The 17,971-nt window shown below is 43.3% G+C and overlaps 1 protein-coding gene across 2 annotated transcripts in view; it reads right to left on the bottom strand.

Annotated features, from left to right (window-relative positions):
* Window positions 1-17,971, bottom strand: part of LOC131064683 (protein argonaute 3) — a 109,339-nt gene that overhangs the window by 57,233 nt on the left and 34,135 nt on the right. The gene's annotated exons all lie outside the window — the stretch shown is intronic.

Genomic DNA, 17,971 nt, shown 5'->3' with positions numbered 1-17,971 from the left:
AAGGCAACTTCCCATGCGAACGAGTTCAAATTCAGGACTTTCCTTAAATGCTCCTAGTCATGCGTCATACTTGGAAGATTCCTCCTGCCAACTCGTTGATTTTATTCTTTCCAATTCTGAAGGATCTTTCTCAGGATTTGCTCGATTATGCTCCAACTTGTCATCTCTCACTGTCGAAGGAACTTTCATGGCTTTTCTCCACATCCCTATTTTTTAGGGATCTTCCTAAAATTTAGGAGTTAGGTTCATTGGATTGGGAATTTCATCCCGATTCCGAATCTATAAAAATTTCCACATTTGGTCGGGGTTTGGTGTCTAAAAATAGCATATTCAAAAATTTGCCCGAGGGGAATTCTTCTTTTTATTCCTCCTTGACTCCTTGGATTCCATGCCTTAGGCGAAATTTTCAATTTTCCAAACTTGGACGCATTTTAGCCCTGTCCATGGATACATGGAATTTTCCTGCTGTGAATGCATTTTTTATTTTGGCGCCCCAGCCCTGACTTGGGCGCATTTTCAACATGTCCATGGATACATGGAATTTTCCTCCTGTGAATGCATTTTTTATTTTGGCACCCCAGCCCAGACTTGGGCGCATTTTCAACATGTCCATGGATACATGGAATTTTCAACCTGTGAATGCATTTTTTATTTTGGCGCCCCAGCCCAATCTTGGGCGCATTTTCAACATGTCCATGGATACATGGAATTTTCCTCCTATGAATGCATTTTTTATTTTGGCGCGCCCCAACCCAATCTTGGGCGCATTTTCAACATGTCCGTGGATACATGGAATTTTCCACTTGTGAATGCATTTTTTATTTTAGACTTGGGATATTTAGACCTCCTGTGCTTTTGAAGTGTTTTCCTGAGCTTTCCATTTTAGGCATGGATTTCCAGCACTTGACCCATTTCTGGCTATCTCTGTCTGCTGTCTGACTTTCCAGAATTAGAAATGTTTGTGAATGCCTGATCCTTGTCGCCTTGGCCGACTGACCATGCCAGTAATAACTTTCCAAAAATAGAAACTTTCCAGGTGTTAGCGTTAGATCCCCGAACGGGGTGCAATAATGACTTACTATAAATAGAAACTTACTAAAAATAGAAATTACTTAAAATAGTAAGTTTGATTTTTGGCAAAATGGCGACATTCCGGGACTCCAAAAAGTCCCTAAAAAATAGGGACTTTCTAAAAATAGAAAGTTGCTCCGTTTGGGCTCAAATTTTGCTAGGAGGTCCCCTGAAGGGTCATGATTCCAGTCGTATGCTTAGTTTTCCCGAAACCCTAACAGGAACCCCTAAAATCTAGGACAAAAGGCAAAACCCTAGAAAAAGGACAAAACAGGCCCTAAACTTCACAGGACTCACCCGACAGAGAAGCAGACTAACACTAACCGACCCCTGAACACCTGCAACGCGGAGAGATTGTAGAGACTGCCACCAACACACACAAAAAACCAAGACCAAACGACCGAAAGGGCCTAAAAGCTAGGGGGGGTCCCTATCTGGGATGGGGTGATGTGAGATTAGGTCACAACATCTGGCGACTCCACGGGTGAAGTGTTGAAAAACACTTTGAGTGTTGAGAAACACTTCAAGGTTTGAACCCAGAGTAAAATTCAAGTGCGTAGGTATCAACCTTGTTCCAAGAGATCATCAAAAGCTCTTAGAATTAGTTATGGCAGGCTAGTGGTATCTGTACTTCAAAAGCATCTGGGACATTGCCTCGCTGCCAGTCAGGCGTCCATAGCCTCGACGAGGTTGTCTCTGGAATTCCACAAACATAGCTCCACTACCGGCCAGGCATCCATAGCCCTGATGCAATTATCCCCATATTCCCAAAGCCAATATTTTAATATTTCTTTTATTTCTCATCTTTCTTTCTTTCTCTTTTGGTATTTCATTGTATTCCCATCAATTCCTTTGGCTCATAAGCGATGAAGCCTACTATGGGTTTGGAGATTCCAGTGGCGCTGAAGCAAGATGTAAAGTCTTCACCAACCATAACTTCTCCTAAAAGATCTGGATGATTCAGGATGGAGGTCTGGGTACTGTAGAAAAGATAGGCCACATAACACCACCATCCCACCAACAGACGGAGACTCCAAATACTTTAAGGCCACCAAAAACCCTAGACCTAAGCAAAACCACACGAGCGGACAAGCTCGAGGGAGACCGGCACCAAAGGCCGAAAACCAAAACCAAAGCGAAAGCAAGCAAAACACACCAAAAGAAACAACCCAAAACCCTAAACTAATATGGTACAAAGAAAGCCTCACAGAAAGGCCTATGATTGGAAATAATGCTTAAGGAACTGCCCATTGACGGGCAATGGGACGTCCTCTCCGGTCAAAGCCTTTAATCTGAATGCATTATCCCGAGGATTTCGGAAATCTGATAAGGACCCATCCACAGCTTGTCGAATTTGTCATGATCACCTCTTCTTTCATGGGCCTTATCCCAATACAAAACCAAGTCAGAAATCCGGAAACATTTGACCTTGGCTTGTCTATCAAACCATCGTTTGACCGCTCCCTGATTCTTTGCGAAGTTGTCTAATGCTTGGTCTCTCTTCTCCTCGAGATGTAGCAACTGTGAGAGATGTGTCTAAATCCCATCTTCACCATCCAAATATTCTTGCAAGAACTGTAAAGTCGAGATTCTCAGCTGGATGGGAAACACTGGATCTTGTCCGTAGACTAGATGATAGGGAGATGTTCCCAAGGAGTTCTTCATTCGCGTCCTGTCTGCCCAAAGAGCAAACATTAGCTGTGTATGCCAGTCCTTGGGATTTTTGTCTAACAGCTTCTTAATAGCACTCAGCAAATTTTAATTTGTTGATTCGGCCAGCCCATTTCCCTAGGGATAGTAATTCGAAGAGAATTTCAATGTGATTCTGTATTCGAAGGCCCAGTTAGAAAACTTTAATGATGAGAATGCAGGGCCATTGTCGCACACTAAGGCGTGTGGACATCCAAATCTTGTAATAATGTTCTCTTCAAGGAATTTGATTACTACATCAGAGGTACATAGTTTCAGGGTCTGGGCCTCGGACCACCTGGTACAATAGTCTGTGGCAGTAAGGATGTATTTGTGCTGGGCTGAAGAAGGGGGGTTGATTGCTCCAATAAAATCCAATCCCCATTGAGCAAATGGTCTTACTTCAATAAGTGGCTGAAGCGGCATAGCAGGATTCATTTCCCGCACAGCGGTCATCTGACATGTATGACATGCCCTCACATATTGGTATGCATCCTTAAACAGTGTGGGTCAATAATATCCTGCCCGGGCAATTTGATGTGTTGTAGCCAAACTGCCCCTGTGACTGGTTCCAAATCTACCATGAAATTGTTCCATAATTTGCTTGGCCTCTTCCCTACCTACACATCTCAAGTATATTCCTTCGTGATTCTTCTTGTATAGGACAGCTCCTTGCAACATTATTTCTGGCTCTTCATTCTCAATGCCCTCTTCTGGACAGGGTTCAACTGCGGAGGGCATCTGTGGTTCAGTAGATAGAAAACAATTTCATCGTACCATTCTCCGGGAGACACCTCTTCCAGAATATAAGTCTGCTGTATAAGTCCAGGCCCAATCGTGGCAATTGTCTATGCTAGTGCTTGACCTCGGACTATCTTCATTGGTTGTATCTCGATATCATATTCTTGGATCGTGGCGACCCACTTGCCTCTTCTCTCACCCAATTCATTCTGCATTAATAAAGTCTTTACAACCGCATCAGGAACAATGGCAAACACCTTGCTTCTCAATAAATAATGTCTGAACTTCTTAATACTCTTGACCAGTGCATAGGCCTGTTTCTCCACGTTTGGGTACCTCAACTCTGCGTCTTTGAATGGAGAACTCATAAAAGCAATTGGATGTTCATCTTTCTCTTCATTCCTCTGGGTGAGGACTGTCGCGCAGGTATGTTTTGAGGCAAAGGAATACAAATAGAAAGGTTTGGTATAATCGTGGCTGACCAGGATCGGGGCATTGACAATTGCTTGCTTTATCTCTTCAAATGCTTGCTTTGTTGGAGTTGTCCACTCGATCTTTGCTCCTTTCTTCAGCATGTCATTCAATGGCTTCACGATTTCAGCAAATCCAGTAATAAACTTCCTAACGAAGTTAATCTTACCAAAGAATGATTTCAATTCTCTTTGACTGGCGGGCAGGCCGATCCTTGAAATGGCTTCAATGCACTCTGGATCAATAGAAATCCCTTTCTCGGAGATAACATGTCCAAGAAGTTTCCCCTCAGTAACGCCAAACATACATTTTTTGGGATTCAAAGATATCCCGTACCTTCTGCAGCGTTGGAAGATTTTCTTGAGATCATCAACATGATCTTCCCTTCTTTTGGAAAATACCGTGAGGTCATCCATGTAAATTATTATGCATTTTCCCACCAAATCACAGAATGTTATGTCCATTGCCCTCTGGGAGGTGGCTCCTGCATTGATCAAGCCAAACGGCATTCTTCTGTAGGCGAAGGTGCCCCACTTGGTGGTAAAAGTTGTCTTCAGTCTATCTTCTTCCTCCACCAGAACTTGGTTATATCCAGAGTACCCGTCCAGGAACGACATCATTTGAGATCCATTGACGATTTGTAACACCTCCTCCAAAGATGGCAGGGGGTAATTATCCTTCTCAGAAGCCCTATTTAGATTCTGGAAGTCTATACATAACCTTATTTCTCCATTTTTCTTCCTTACAGGAACCAGATTAGCGACCCACGTCGAGTGCTTGACAAGAAATATTATCCTTGCTGAGAGCAGTTTCTTAAATTCTTGATAAATTAGCGGCTCCAGCAATGGATTCACAGGCCTCTGTCTCTGCCGAAAGGGCTTGCTTCTTGGCTTTAATGGAATTGTGTGGGTGAAAAGGGAAGTATCATAGGTTTTCAAATCCTCGTATCCCCATGCAATAACATCAGAGAATTCTTTCAGGTTCTTTAAAACTCCTTCCTTTTCTTCTGGGGTGCAAACTTTCCCAATGAACACGTTTCTTGTTTGTCCATCTTTCCCCAGGTTCACGGCTTCACATTCACTTCCTTCTGTAGTCTGATTCCTACTCAACCTATCAGGATCGAAGAGTCTTTCCAACTCAATCATTCCACGAGGGATAGTATTTGTCTTCAAGTTCATTATCCTGTCGGCATCAAATTTTGCTTCTTCAAGCTCCTCCTCGTCAATAATTTGTGCCATAAACACATCTGAGTTTGTAAGAAAATCCAAGATGTGTTTATCATCTTCGAAGACTTGGAAATTCGTAACATTATCTGGCACGGAGGGGACAGAAGTTAATTCCACTGTCAATTTCTTCAAACCTTCCATGGCGAGGGGCTCCAAGGAACTAGTTGCTTGAGCCAATGCATTTGCGGCCTCATTGTCACCTCTGTGTATCTTCTTGATGTTGAATGCATCAAAACTCTCAATCAGGTCCCATACTCTATTACGGTAGCGGCACAGCCTTCTGTCATGACAAGCATATAATTTTCTTATTTGCCACACCACAATCTGTGAATCTCCCAGTACGTGCAAGGCCTTTGCGCCCTTCTGGATTGCAAGGAGTAATCCATGGACCAATGATTCGTACTCGGCTACATTGTTAGTGCAGGGGAATTGTAGCCTGTATGCCGCCAGGTAAGCTTCTCCAGTTGGACTAATTAGTTCAATTCCAGTGCCACTTCCATTCTTGGATTTAGACCCATCAAACCTTAGAGTCCATATTTGATTAGCATTTTGAATTTGGGGTGGTTGGATGGCTTGTTTCTTCTTTTCTTCCTTTTGAGAATCCTTGTGATCCGGAACTACTTTGGAAGGGGCTCCAAGATTACTGGTCTCTACCATATTTGCTATTGCTAGGTTTGAGGGGACCACTTTTGCTACTTGCTCAATAGCAAGTTTACACATCTCGCAGGTAAGTTTTGAATGGAAGGTGTTATGGATTCTGCACCAATTGGGTAGCAATAGATCCCGGGTGCCAATGCCTTCACCCAACTGGGCTTCTTGCTCTATACTTCTCATGACGAACTCTCTGAAACTGTCAAACATATCCCTACCTCCACCTGGCTGTTCTTAAAGGTCATCTTCAATAAGAATTTCCGTGGAGTCAAGCATTTCTTCTCTCCGTTCCGTCTTTGTTGAGCCACACAGCATCAGAACCTCCTCAACCTTGGGCCTGTAGGTACCCAAGTCGGTCTCTAGAAACAGGATCTCATTGCCTTCTCCATATTCAGTGATTGTCAAGCGCAATTTGGGCATGCTATCAATTCTGATTTGGTTGGGAACGCCCATCCATGGAAGCCACATGTGGGAAAAGTCGGTAGAGATATATCCATTTAACTTCCTCGACCAATCTCTACTTAGCAGCATGCCATATCCGTCTGGGATGTCGACCACTAAAATATCAATACAACTCTGCACCCTAGGGTCGGCGGCCAATTGCATGTGGATGTTGTTGAGCTCCCCAACAACGAGTACTTCAGTTTTGTCCAATTGTGTCACCTTCTTGTTTGTATGTAAAGGCATTAATCCTAGTTTCTGGCATACCACCAATGGCATTACATTGCTTGAAGCACCAGAGTCTATCAGGCAATTGTGTAAGAGTTTGCCAAAAATCCTGACAGAGACCAGGAAAGGAGCAAGCTCATCCCTTCCTGTGTAACAAATTGTGGGCTTCCTCCTCTATTCACTGTCGTTGATGACTTCTTGGTTTCTTGCCTCTTGCTGTGAGTCTTGACCCGTGGCTAGTGCTTGGATGATCTTTGTAAAGGTTGGCTTACAAGTTCACTAACTTTCTGAGTTGTTTCTTCTTCCCTTGCTACAGGGGTCTTTTGCAGGGCTGGTTGAGTCGTCGCAGGATTCTGCTCTTGTGGATCATAAGGAGATTTTTGCACCATTCCGATAAAGCTTGGGGGCTGTTGCGGAGCGTCAAATGCATTGGGAAAGACTGGTGGTACATTTTGAACAACGTTCGTGTTTGATGTCAGGTTTGAATTGTTGGGCGTATTCTTTTGAACATTCGTCATGGCTTGCGGGACACTCCTAGGTACTGGAGCATCGCTCAGGCTTCCCAACAATGACTCTCTCACCTCCGAGATTTTCATTAGCTCGAACAAAGGCAAGCTTATCTTAATCTTCTTGAACTCTTCCAGAACGTAAGAGCTTAATCTTTTGAATTCCTCCCTGGGATGATTATCTTGTTGTCTCCTTTCTGCAGGTTGAGCGGATGGTGGGACTCGTTCATTCTGAGGAGCGGCTGCTTGTCTATACTCTGGCAAATCCTTCGGCGGACCAAGAACGTTGCTGGCGTTGGGATTGGGCGGAGTTGAGAAATTATTTGGAGGGATAGAAGACGTGAGCGGCTCATGGTTCCGATAATTTATCTGATATGCCCTTGGGGCGGCATTTCCATTTGTTTGTTGAAATGCTTGAACTTCGCCAACCGCTTCCACTAAAACACTATTATTCAATGGAGGAAAAATGTATCCATCTTTAACCTGAGGTTCGTCAAGCGAGACCTTTGAGGATCCCTGGTATCCAAGGGCCTCCACGGGGCCATTTGCCGATGCTGGTGGGAATCTATAAGATCCCTGTGGTGGCGTGTAATCCTTGAATTCAGGTGGGAATCTGAAATCCTCTAGAATAAGGGCCTGGTCATATCTTTGTGTCGGGACTATCTCATATCCCATTATTGGAGGATTTTCGAGACCTTTAGAATTCCTCATTTCTTGCCGGAAAATATCAGCAGCTACTTGAAATTCATGACACTGTAGCTCAGAATGTTGACTGGTATTATGTAGCCTACACCAAGTTGACAGGGCAGCTTCTGCGAGGAATATTTTATCTGCAGGCCTATTGTCGAATGGTGGCGGATTGTCTAGCGATGAAGGCACACCCCCATTATTTGGTGTCGTGTTCCATGCTTTCTTATGGAATCCTTGGTTATTACTGTTATTTTGAAAACCGTGATTGTTGTTTTGATGTACGGCACTATGTCCTTGATGGTTTTCATGATGATTCGGAGGGTTATTATGGTACCCTCTGTTGCCTCCTTGGTATGGCTGATAATTTCTCTGCATGCTTTGCATCTAGTTATTCTGATTTCTAAGGTAAGTCACTTCAGTAGACAGCGTTTTCACTTGCTCTATCAGTTCTTTCATGTCATCCCTTTCTTCTTGAGTTCTAGATGGAGTGGCTGTGTTCTGTAGATAGACCGGCTGCGATGGTGGGGCCTGTGACATTGGGGCCCCCCGATGCGGCACTAACTGATTCACTGGTGCGGGAACTGGATTAATGGCAGGGAGATAATTTGCTACGCCAACTTGTGGATTATAAGGCATCGTTCCTGCAGCAGTCGCCGGTGATCGTAGGCTAATCTTGAAAGCTTCATCATAGGCCATCTTCAGGTCAACGGGGTTAGTTTGCTGGACAAACATAGAGGTAAACAGTCCAGTGCCGCATAGTATATATTTCGGGCGGCTTCATCATTCACATTGTAAGGGGAGCGTAGCCTAGAGTAGGCTCTCTGGAATCTATTATTAAAGGCGCCAATTGGCTCCCGTTCTTGTCTCCTTACTTCAATAAATTGTCGATATACTTCTGCTAGGGAGACTGACAATCTGAACTTCGCCAAGAATGTGTCTTTCATTTGTTGCCAAGTTCCAATAGAATCCACCGGCAAATTGATGTACCAATAGAACACCTCTTCGCCCAAAGAATATGGAAATAGTCGGCAGGCGACATCCTCGTGTTGGATATCCCGATTCTGGAGAGTATCTTCAAATACTTTAATATGTTCTTCAGCAGTACGATTGACATCATTAATGTAGAACTTGGTGCATAAATGCTCCGGATTCTTTGGCATGTCGTGATACGTGGCAAAAGAAGTGAGCGGTGAGGCATTCACAGGGCGCCAATTCAGCCCCGGGGCTTGATGTTGTTGCTGTTGTGGCTGCTGCTGTTGTTGTTGGTGTGACATTGCAGGTATCGGTTGCTGCTGAACAACTGGTTGTGTTGGTGCTTGAGTGAACCTTTGTTGAATACCCGCACCAACTACTCTTATTATTGTCCGATGTGATGGTGGGGTCTGGAACAAGCGGGTAAGATCTTCAACACTTGGTGAACCTTGGCTTGAGGATGCGGTTTCCTTCTTCCCACGTCTTGGATTGAATGTAAGCTCTTGGAATTCCTTTGCTCCTGGGGGTAGATCGCAGAATTCTTTGATGTCTTTCTAGTGAGAATGAATTAATACGCTCCAGCTTCTTGGATAACCGGAGGCGGGGAGCACGTGGAGCAAGTGGAAACCTTTGGTTGAGCAAATCCCTTTCAATCTCAATAGCGATCTCAAGAGCCTTCTCTCATTCTCCTTGTAATACTAGTCGGATTTCGTTGTACTGTTCTTCGCTTCTACTTATCTTCTGAGCAAAATAAGCTAAGTCAGCAATGATATCTTCCTGATGATCGTGAAATCCCAAACCAGGCTGCAAAACAGGAGGTTAACTTCTAGTGCCAAGTAGCACCATCTTGAGTCATAACTTCTTCTTCAAACAATAAAATTTCTTCTTCAAATGAAAACAGATGCCCTCCTTCTAGCGCCAATTCTGTTGCATGTTTCATAAGACTGCATCTAACGCAGAATAAAGTCACCAACAGTCACCTTATCCTCTCTCAATCAAGATTAGTCTGTATGCTAGGATTACTTAAAGGTCAAGCGGCTAATTCCCAAGGTTTCTTTACTCCGTGGATGTGACTCAATTGTTTGATGGGTTTGCTGATAACCCAAGGGGCCTTACGTATGTTGAAGAAACTTATATAGGCTCAAGGATCTTTTGTACGGATGATTTGCAATAAAAGCTCTTGTTTTGGATCTTTGGACTTTGAATTATGCAGAAAGTAAATAGGAACAGGGTGGAGAAAGACTAAACTAGAAGTAATCTAATCCTATGAACAAACAGACGGGATAACTTGTGCAAAATCCAACCACGCTTCGCTTTGCCAGCAACGCAAAGCTACACGAAGGCGGGGCAATCTTCAGGGCGTGTGTTTAAGGATTTTCAAATCATCAAGAGAAACCATCAAATCAAACAACTTCTCCTAATAATCGAAGTTAAACATACACATATAACAGAGGCTCAGGCTAACTTTGCACGGTATGCAACAATCAACTGCATACCTAAAGTATGAGCACGAATTTTGCAACAAGCGATCCTATCAGATCCAGTTTGTCTAACAGCATGAAAGCAAATCTAATCTATGAAGAGAATGAGACCATGCAAGCTCCAAAACAACACAAGAACACACCAACAATTGAACAATGTATTAAGTGTTTGCTTCAAAAACTCTTAGCAACAATCTCTAACGATAGTCTCTCCTCCTTACAAATGAGGGGGTCACCCCCTTATAGAGGCCTCAAGCCATGATTACATCCAAAACCCTAATTAGGGTTTGCCCTAAAGATTCCCCACTCAAGGTGCAACAAGGTGGGAATCTGTATTTAATAACCCATTACGTCCATTTACAATAAATTTAAAAGAGCCTACAATAGCGCCCATTAGCACATTAAATGCGCCCCATGATGATGATTATGCCCAGAATACAACTGACGTCATCATAAATGCCCATCACTCTCCAAGCGATGGCGACATGCACGAAGAATCCGTCATAAAACCATAATGAGAGGACGACATGCAAGAAGATTCCCTATCCCGTGGTGGCATGCGTTGACCGGTCCCACGCCTAGTCAATGTTCCTTCAGCCATAAATACACCATCACTATTCAGTCAAAAGACTTTTATCCAAAAATGGATGAGCATTATCTCGTTCATTACTGGCGTATGCAATGAACCTACCGACGACGGCCTCTAGTTCTCCGATGGAGACACTTGGCACATTCTCGATGTTGAATTCCATCAAGGCAATTTCCTCTTCGCTTCTGGAAAAGAAACTTTCCCATTCTGCCATGACTTCCTGTGTTTTCTTCATCATACCAGAGAATGAACAAACATTTACAAAGTGTTCCTTAGTAAACGAACCGACGAAGAAGAAATCATGCAACTGGGATTTCAAGGAGTTCACCGTTATTCCTCCGTCGTTGAGTTTCCTTGAAAATAAAGCTTCCATGGCACTAAGGATTTCTTCCTGTATCCCTCTGATAGACTCCTTCAAGGTGACAGAATCAATGCTGAACTAATCAAGGGTGTTCTTTCTTGAACAGATGGCATAGAACCATCGGGGAAAGTCATAGGCCTCATTCTCTTGGATCACTTTCCCGTCCACCAATGTTTGCCTTGGAGTCTTTGTTAGAGCCCTGAGTCAGGAAATGGTTAAGTCTTGGTAGACATCAACATCTTCCCATAGTCCTTCCGCCGTTTCCAACCTGCTTAGGGGGCCACGAACCTAGAATGGAGCTGAGCTAGATCTTCTACAAATTTTCCTGCCTCAGCATAAACATCTTCTACCCATTCTCCGGAATTTTGTGCCATTGCTCTAATAAGTTCTGCATCATCAACTACTTCCTTGGGAAGGAAGGGAGGAGGAGTGGATGAAGGACCTGCTTCCCTGAGGGGTCTTTTGAAACTCCTGACGTATTCGCATAGAAATCTGTTTTCCTCCCCCAGCCGCTTACATTTTGACTTTGACTTCAGCAATTTCTCCTTCATGGCTAAGGAGGAATCGTCGAAATCTCCCATTACTTGACCGGTGGAAGCATGGCCAAGATCAACCTGTCTGATGACGTAATCCTCCTGTCTAATCTCACTCCTATCCTTATCCACTACAGGCTCGACAATGTGCAAGGTCCAGGCTCCAGATTCTTCTCTGACTACCTTGGAAAACTTCCGAGGGGCCTTTCTTCCGGTGGTCGATCCATCCTCTTCAATAATTCTTCTAATTCCTGAGCAGGATTGGTCCCTCCTTCTGCTTCATTCCCCAATCTGCCTACTGTTGACGTGTATTTTGTACACTATCAAACACAGAATAAAATACCTAAAGGTACCTTATCCTCTCTTGAGTAAAGCCTCTGATTGCTGAAGATATAGCGAAAAAGGATCAATCAGGATGACTCCAAGGTTCTTCGTTGTAGGATCTCTACGTGTGGATAAGCTCTCTGTGGTATGATGTGATTTGCTGGAATCACAAGGGGACTTACATTTGATGATTGAACGTCTGATCTGCTTTGAATATTGCTGGAACACAGGCTCTTACTAGCTTTGATTTGAAAAAAAGGAAAAAAGAGGAGGGTGAGGAAAGGATCTAATTCTAATACTAAGAATGTAGGAGCAATGAATGATCTTTGATGAAATTCTAACTAAGTCTTGTTTTGACATCCCAGGACCATCTCCACAAGGTTAGTGCGATCTTCGAAGGAAAGCTTTATGATGTTCAAATCATCACTGCAGGCATGGACACCATCAGGTTGATGCATATCAATGAAGAAGCGACAATTGAAGTTAAGCTTAAGCTGAATGATTCTAGTTGACTACACAAGGCAAGTCTGCAATCAACAAACTGCTAGTAGTATGGATATACGAATTCCACCATCAATCAAGCACATTTCTTCCACTCATCTAATAACATGAAATCAAATACGAGAAGTATAGAGACCATGCAAATTGTCAAATTGACCCATAAATTTCACCATTTCTTCAATGAAGTTACAAGTCTTTTACAACATCTTGGCAACAATCTTTGCCTTCTCTCTCTACTCTACTCTAATTGCTATTCTATCAACTAGCTAATCACCTTCTAACTACTCTCTATCTGTCTTCTAACTGCTTCCAACTATATTCTAACTGCCTTTACAAAATGAAATGCCACGGCTTATATAGTGCCCTCAATACAATTCGATGGCTTAGATCAATTCGAGATCAATGGCCAAGATTCAACAATGAAAACCCTAATTAGGGTTTGTTACAACCATTACATAACATTTAATGCTTGACCAATGATAAAATTGTATTGCTTGGACACATGTCCTCTCTAGAAAATTCCACCAATGGATAGTTGGGGTAGGTACATCGGAGTTTGTGCCACCTTCCATGAGTTAGGTACATTGAATCTGGAAATGCTGAGGTGGACCACACTGACTGGAGAAGTGATGACTAGGATGCCACCTCGTCTGACACTTGTAACTTGGTAGATATTCAACTTGATGTTGTTGAGAAGCTAGCTTTAATTAATTCATCTAGAACTATCTGCTTCTTCAACGAACCCTTGTTCTAACTTCTTGTGTCCTTGATGTGCAGGATGATTGATGTACCTCGCCTTGGAATACTGGATTGGAGAAGTCGCCCTTGATGACGTTAGTCCAAAGAAGGCCGTCCTTGTCGATGCTAGGCTGGAGGAGGTCGCCCTTGTCCTTGCTTGATCGTCCTTGATGAGAACCTGCCGACTTGTAGATCCTCTGGGCTTTGGAGTCGCCATCTTGATACCTCCACTTGAGAATTAATTCTAAAAAATGATGCAAAAATAAGGTGAATTTGCTAGGCAAAATGTAGATCAAGACTCCCTTTAGCAAAATGCGCCTCCTTTAGTCTTCACAAGCATCAACTCCACCACCTTAAGTCTTCAACACTTGAGGAAAATTTGCTCCAAATACGCCAGCTTTTGCACTTCTTTGCCCTCCAAATCGCACTTGAAATAATGAGTGAATGATTTGAATAATGAACAAACACACCCAAATATATAGAGCGCTCACCATTTTACCTCCCCATAGGCCGACTTGATAAAATAGGCTCCGAAATAAATAAAATTGAAAAACAAAAATTAATTTTAAATGCCTTTACAATAGAAATTCGATTTTTTTTTTTGAGGCTAAAAATTAATTTATTAAATGCCAATTTAATTAATTTTTTTCAAATATTCCAAAGTTAGCAATTTGGCATCTAATGCGATTTGGAGGATATTAATGCCCAAATATGGTAAAAAATAACGAATGTCAATAACCTCGCTCTGGTCCCTTGGAGAGGGACAGGAGCGCTCTTGCATTTTAAGCCTTGCATTCCTTGCTTTCACGTTCAAAACCTCATCCTTGGCGTCCAAAATGGCATTTTTATTTGGAACTTTGAGTTTAATTCACTTGATCTTTAGAAGGAGCGTGCCTTAGAACATTTTCGCCCTGGTCCCTTGGTGAGGGACAGGAGCGATTTTCTACTTTTGTCCTTGATCTTTATCTTTTAAATTGCCAATTCATGTTGTGGGGTAAGCAATGATCCCCATTGTTCATTCTATGCATGCTTAACTCGTTTCCTCAAGGCAAAATAGGCTCTCCCAAGATTTTCGCCCTGGTCCCTTGGAGATGGACAGGAGCGATTATTGTCTTTTGGGTTGATTCCCTCCTTTGTGGTCCACTCAAGTTATATTCAACAGACAAAACACGCCTCCCTTGACCTCTTCAAATCGTAAAATCACTTTACTCTTGCAAGGATAATGCAAATTTTAAAATTCAAGCTCCGGTCCTTCAACGAGGGACAGGAGCGAATTTTGCCCTCTAGGCCAAACCTTTTCACTTTTCATCTCGAAATTCCTTTGCTAGGGAAGATTTCACCTTACTTCATGCTATGAATAAAAGTTAATGTCCAAAAAAGGTCTAAAATTGTGCATATAAAGAAAAGCGCTCTGGTCCTTCAGTGAGGGACAGGAGCACTTTTGACCTTCTAGGCAAAAACTTCATCATTTCATTGTTTTTAATCAAATCTGGATGCTCTATCACGTTCATTTCGTCCTCCACCATGCCTTTGATGTTCCAATTTGACCAAACAAGGTCAGGAATGACTCAAATAAGCCTTTTCGCCCTGGACCCTTGGTGAGGGACAGGAGCGCTTTGCCTTGGTCCCTTGGAGAGGGACAGGAGCGAAATTCGCTCTGGATCCTCAATGAAGGACAGGAGCGAAATTTGACTTTCTGAACTCTCTATCAGGATAATTTTTATGGACATATATACTTTCAGGATGTTTGAGAGTGGTTTCAGACCTCCAGGAGTTATATTGCAAAATCTAGTTTTTTGAGGTTTTTCAGTTTCCAGACTTAGTCAAATTTCAGGATCAGGACATTCCAGACTAAGCCAAATTTCAGGATCAGGACTTTCAAACTTAGCCAAATTTTCAGGATCAGGACTTCACTCCAGCAGGACCTGCTATCCTATTGATCTCCCCGACAGCACTCAAAAATGCAAAAGCCAACTGACAAAACCCTAAAAGACCTAAAAAAAAAACCCTAAAAAGCAAAAAACACGGGTCCCCATTTGCAATGGGGCGATGTGTGAAAACGTCACAACACCTACCAACCAATCTGGCGCGGGGATGGAATGGCTGTAATCTTCTGCATGCTCCCGTTCTTGAGATTCCTCTTCCATTTCACAAAGGATAGTCTCCACGAAACTATCCTGCCGAACTTCTTCCTGGTGCGGGGAACTCTCTTGCCTCTGACCTCTTGGCTGGTGACGGCCCTGTGAAGCATTGATGCTGAGTATATCAGGTGCTGGAATGTTCCCTGGAAGTGGGCCTGCGGGATGTGGGAACATCTCCACCTCTCGTACGCTTGAAGAGCTAACTGGTGAATGCTCCCTTCCTGTCCTTGTTCTCTTTTGTGGAGGTTCCTCTTGTTGGGCTTCTTGTTGAACCTCGTGCGGGATTTCCTGCTGGATATCCTTCATCTTTGCTGCCCTTGGCCTCTTTGGGGCATTTTTTCCTTTGTCCATCCGGGATTCTCTTCCTACCTGACCCTGTGAAGAGCCTTCAGTTGCCTCATTGTGGGAATCCAGATTTCCCATCAGCTGGTATGTTAGATGGACATTGTTTTCCACCAACCTTCTTGTCTGCCTGTCAATCCAGTGCTTAGTGAATTTAAGCACTGGTCTAGCTAAGATGTTCAAATCATCTACCTCAGGCTCTGACCAATCTGGCAATTGGATAGGTTGATCTTTTACTTTCTCGAATTCGGGTTGCGTCAAATCTGAATCTTCCTTTACCTGATCCGATACCTGATGAATCTCACTTATTCTGATGGTGTCGAGGGGCAGTCTGGAGTGCATTCTTCTCCGGACCTCAAGGTCATCCTCGACACTTGCCCAGTAATCCTCCAAGTGAAATCTGTGTACGAATTTGACACCGGCAACCTTCCTAATCTGGCTGTAAGGATCATATTGGGCCCTGGATGTGTAGAATGGTAGGCGATAGAATGCCAATTCCCCTGCTGCACTTTCAGCGGCCTCCAAACTTGGGTATATCTCCATGAAATCCCCCAAGACAATTGGAAATTCAAATGACTGCTTCTTCTTCTTCTTCTGTAGTTGATCATAGGCAGTTAACTGCCTTATGAGCTCGAGCAATATAAGCTTATCTAATGGATATCTGGGCAATTTGTAAGACTGGAAGGAGAACCCTTGCGTCCTGATGTAGGTGAATTTGGGGAATTGCAAGAACGCAATGCCATACCTCTGGACCAAGGCACTTGCTTGTGGAGACAACCTCATTTGTAACTTATTTTGCATAAGTCGTGTCAGGTACATGGTGAAGGTGTCATTCGCCAACCTGTAAGAGCTAACATTGGAGAGATGTAGCTGAGGATAACACTCATGCACTTTTAACTGAGCTAGTCCGCAGCCCATGATTCCTCTTGCTAGCAGCCCATCGAATCCTCTCCTTCTTGCAAGCATACAGAATAGGTAGGAGCTCATAAAAAAGGACTGAGACCTTTTCTCTTTAAGGTTCTTCAATTGTTCATGCAAGTAGTGACTGATCAATCTAGCCCAGTCGATCAGTGTATTTGAATTCATGATCTCGCCTATGTAGAAGAACATCCAAGGCTCGAAGTTCACCGAGTATGGGCATCCCATTACTCTGCTCAGCATCTTTATCATGTCCACATATTCCTGCTTAAACTCGAAAATTGTGAGAGTTTTAGGCATCTTGGAAGCGTGCACTCTAGGCTTCAGCAACCACTGCTTGTTGATAAAATCAGCGCACCTAGCGGGGCCTGCTTCATATACTGCTTGAGCTCCGCTGCTGGTCCTGTACGTCATGGAATAATGTGAAGGGATTCCGAAGGCTTCACCAATTGACTCTGGAGTCAATGTTGCCAGTAACTTGCCATCTGGCGTTGAGATTGTTTTCCGCTCCAGATTGTAATGTGCTGCACATTCCAAGACCAAATCTGGGCATTGAATAGCGGGAGGAAAGCCAGCTGCTGCAACTATTCCACTTCTCACAATTTTGACAGCTGTCGGGGATGGATTGTGCCCTGCAGTTCCGAACATTCTTATCTTGAATGCAGCCCAGTTGAACGTGCCAAGGTTGGTATCGCTGATTTCATCCCATCTTGAATTCACCGAGAATGGGGGAGAAAACCCTTCGTCTCCGCTTTGATCAACGCCTGCCTGGAGATAGTAGCTGCCTTGCTAGGTTCTGCCATCTTGGGAGTACCTCGAAATGATGAAAATAGAGACTATGTATGAATATTCTTCACTTCTTCACTCCTTTCCTGAATCTTGCACGTGAAAAATGAAATGCCATTCCCAACTTATATAGAATTCTCAAGAGGCATCAAATTAGTAATTGCATTTATGGCGCGTCATACTTTCCTCAATCACTATGCCATGCAAAGGCAACTTCCCATGTGAACGAGTTCAAATTTAGGACTTTCCTTAAATGCTCCTAGTCATGCGTCATACTTGGAAGATTCCTCCTGCCAACTCGTTGATTTTATTCTTTCCAATTCTGAAGGATCTTTCTGAGGATTTGCTCGATTCTGCTCCAACTTGTCATCTCTCACTGTCGAAGGAACTTTCATGGCTTTTCTCCACATCCCTATTTTTTAGGGATCTTCCTAAAATTTAGGAGTTAGGTTCATTGGATGGGGAATTTCATCCTGATTCCGGATCTATAAAAATTTCCACATTTGGTCGGGGTTTGGTGTCTAAAAATAGCATATTCGAAAATTCGCCCGAGGGGAATTCTGCTTTTTAT

Source organism: Cryptomeria japonica, chromosome 8, assembly GCF_030272615.1.
Source record: "Cryptomeria japonica chromosome 8, Sugi_1.0, whole genome shotgun sequence".
NCBI classification, from domain to species: Eukaryota; Viridiplantae; Streptophyta; class Pinopsida; order Cupressales; family Cupressaceae; genus Cryptomeria; species Cryptomeria japonica.
This window is presented reverse-complemented; position numbering and strand designations above follow the sequence as displayed.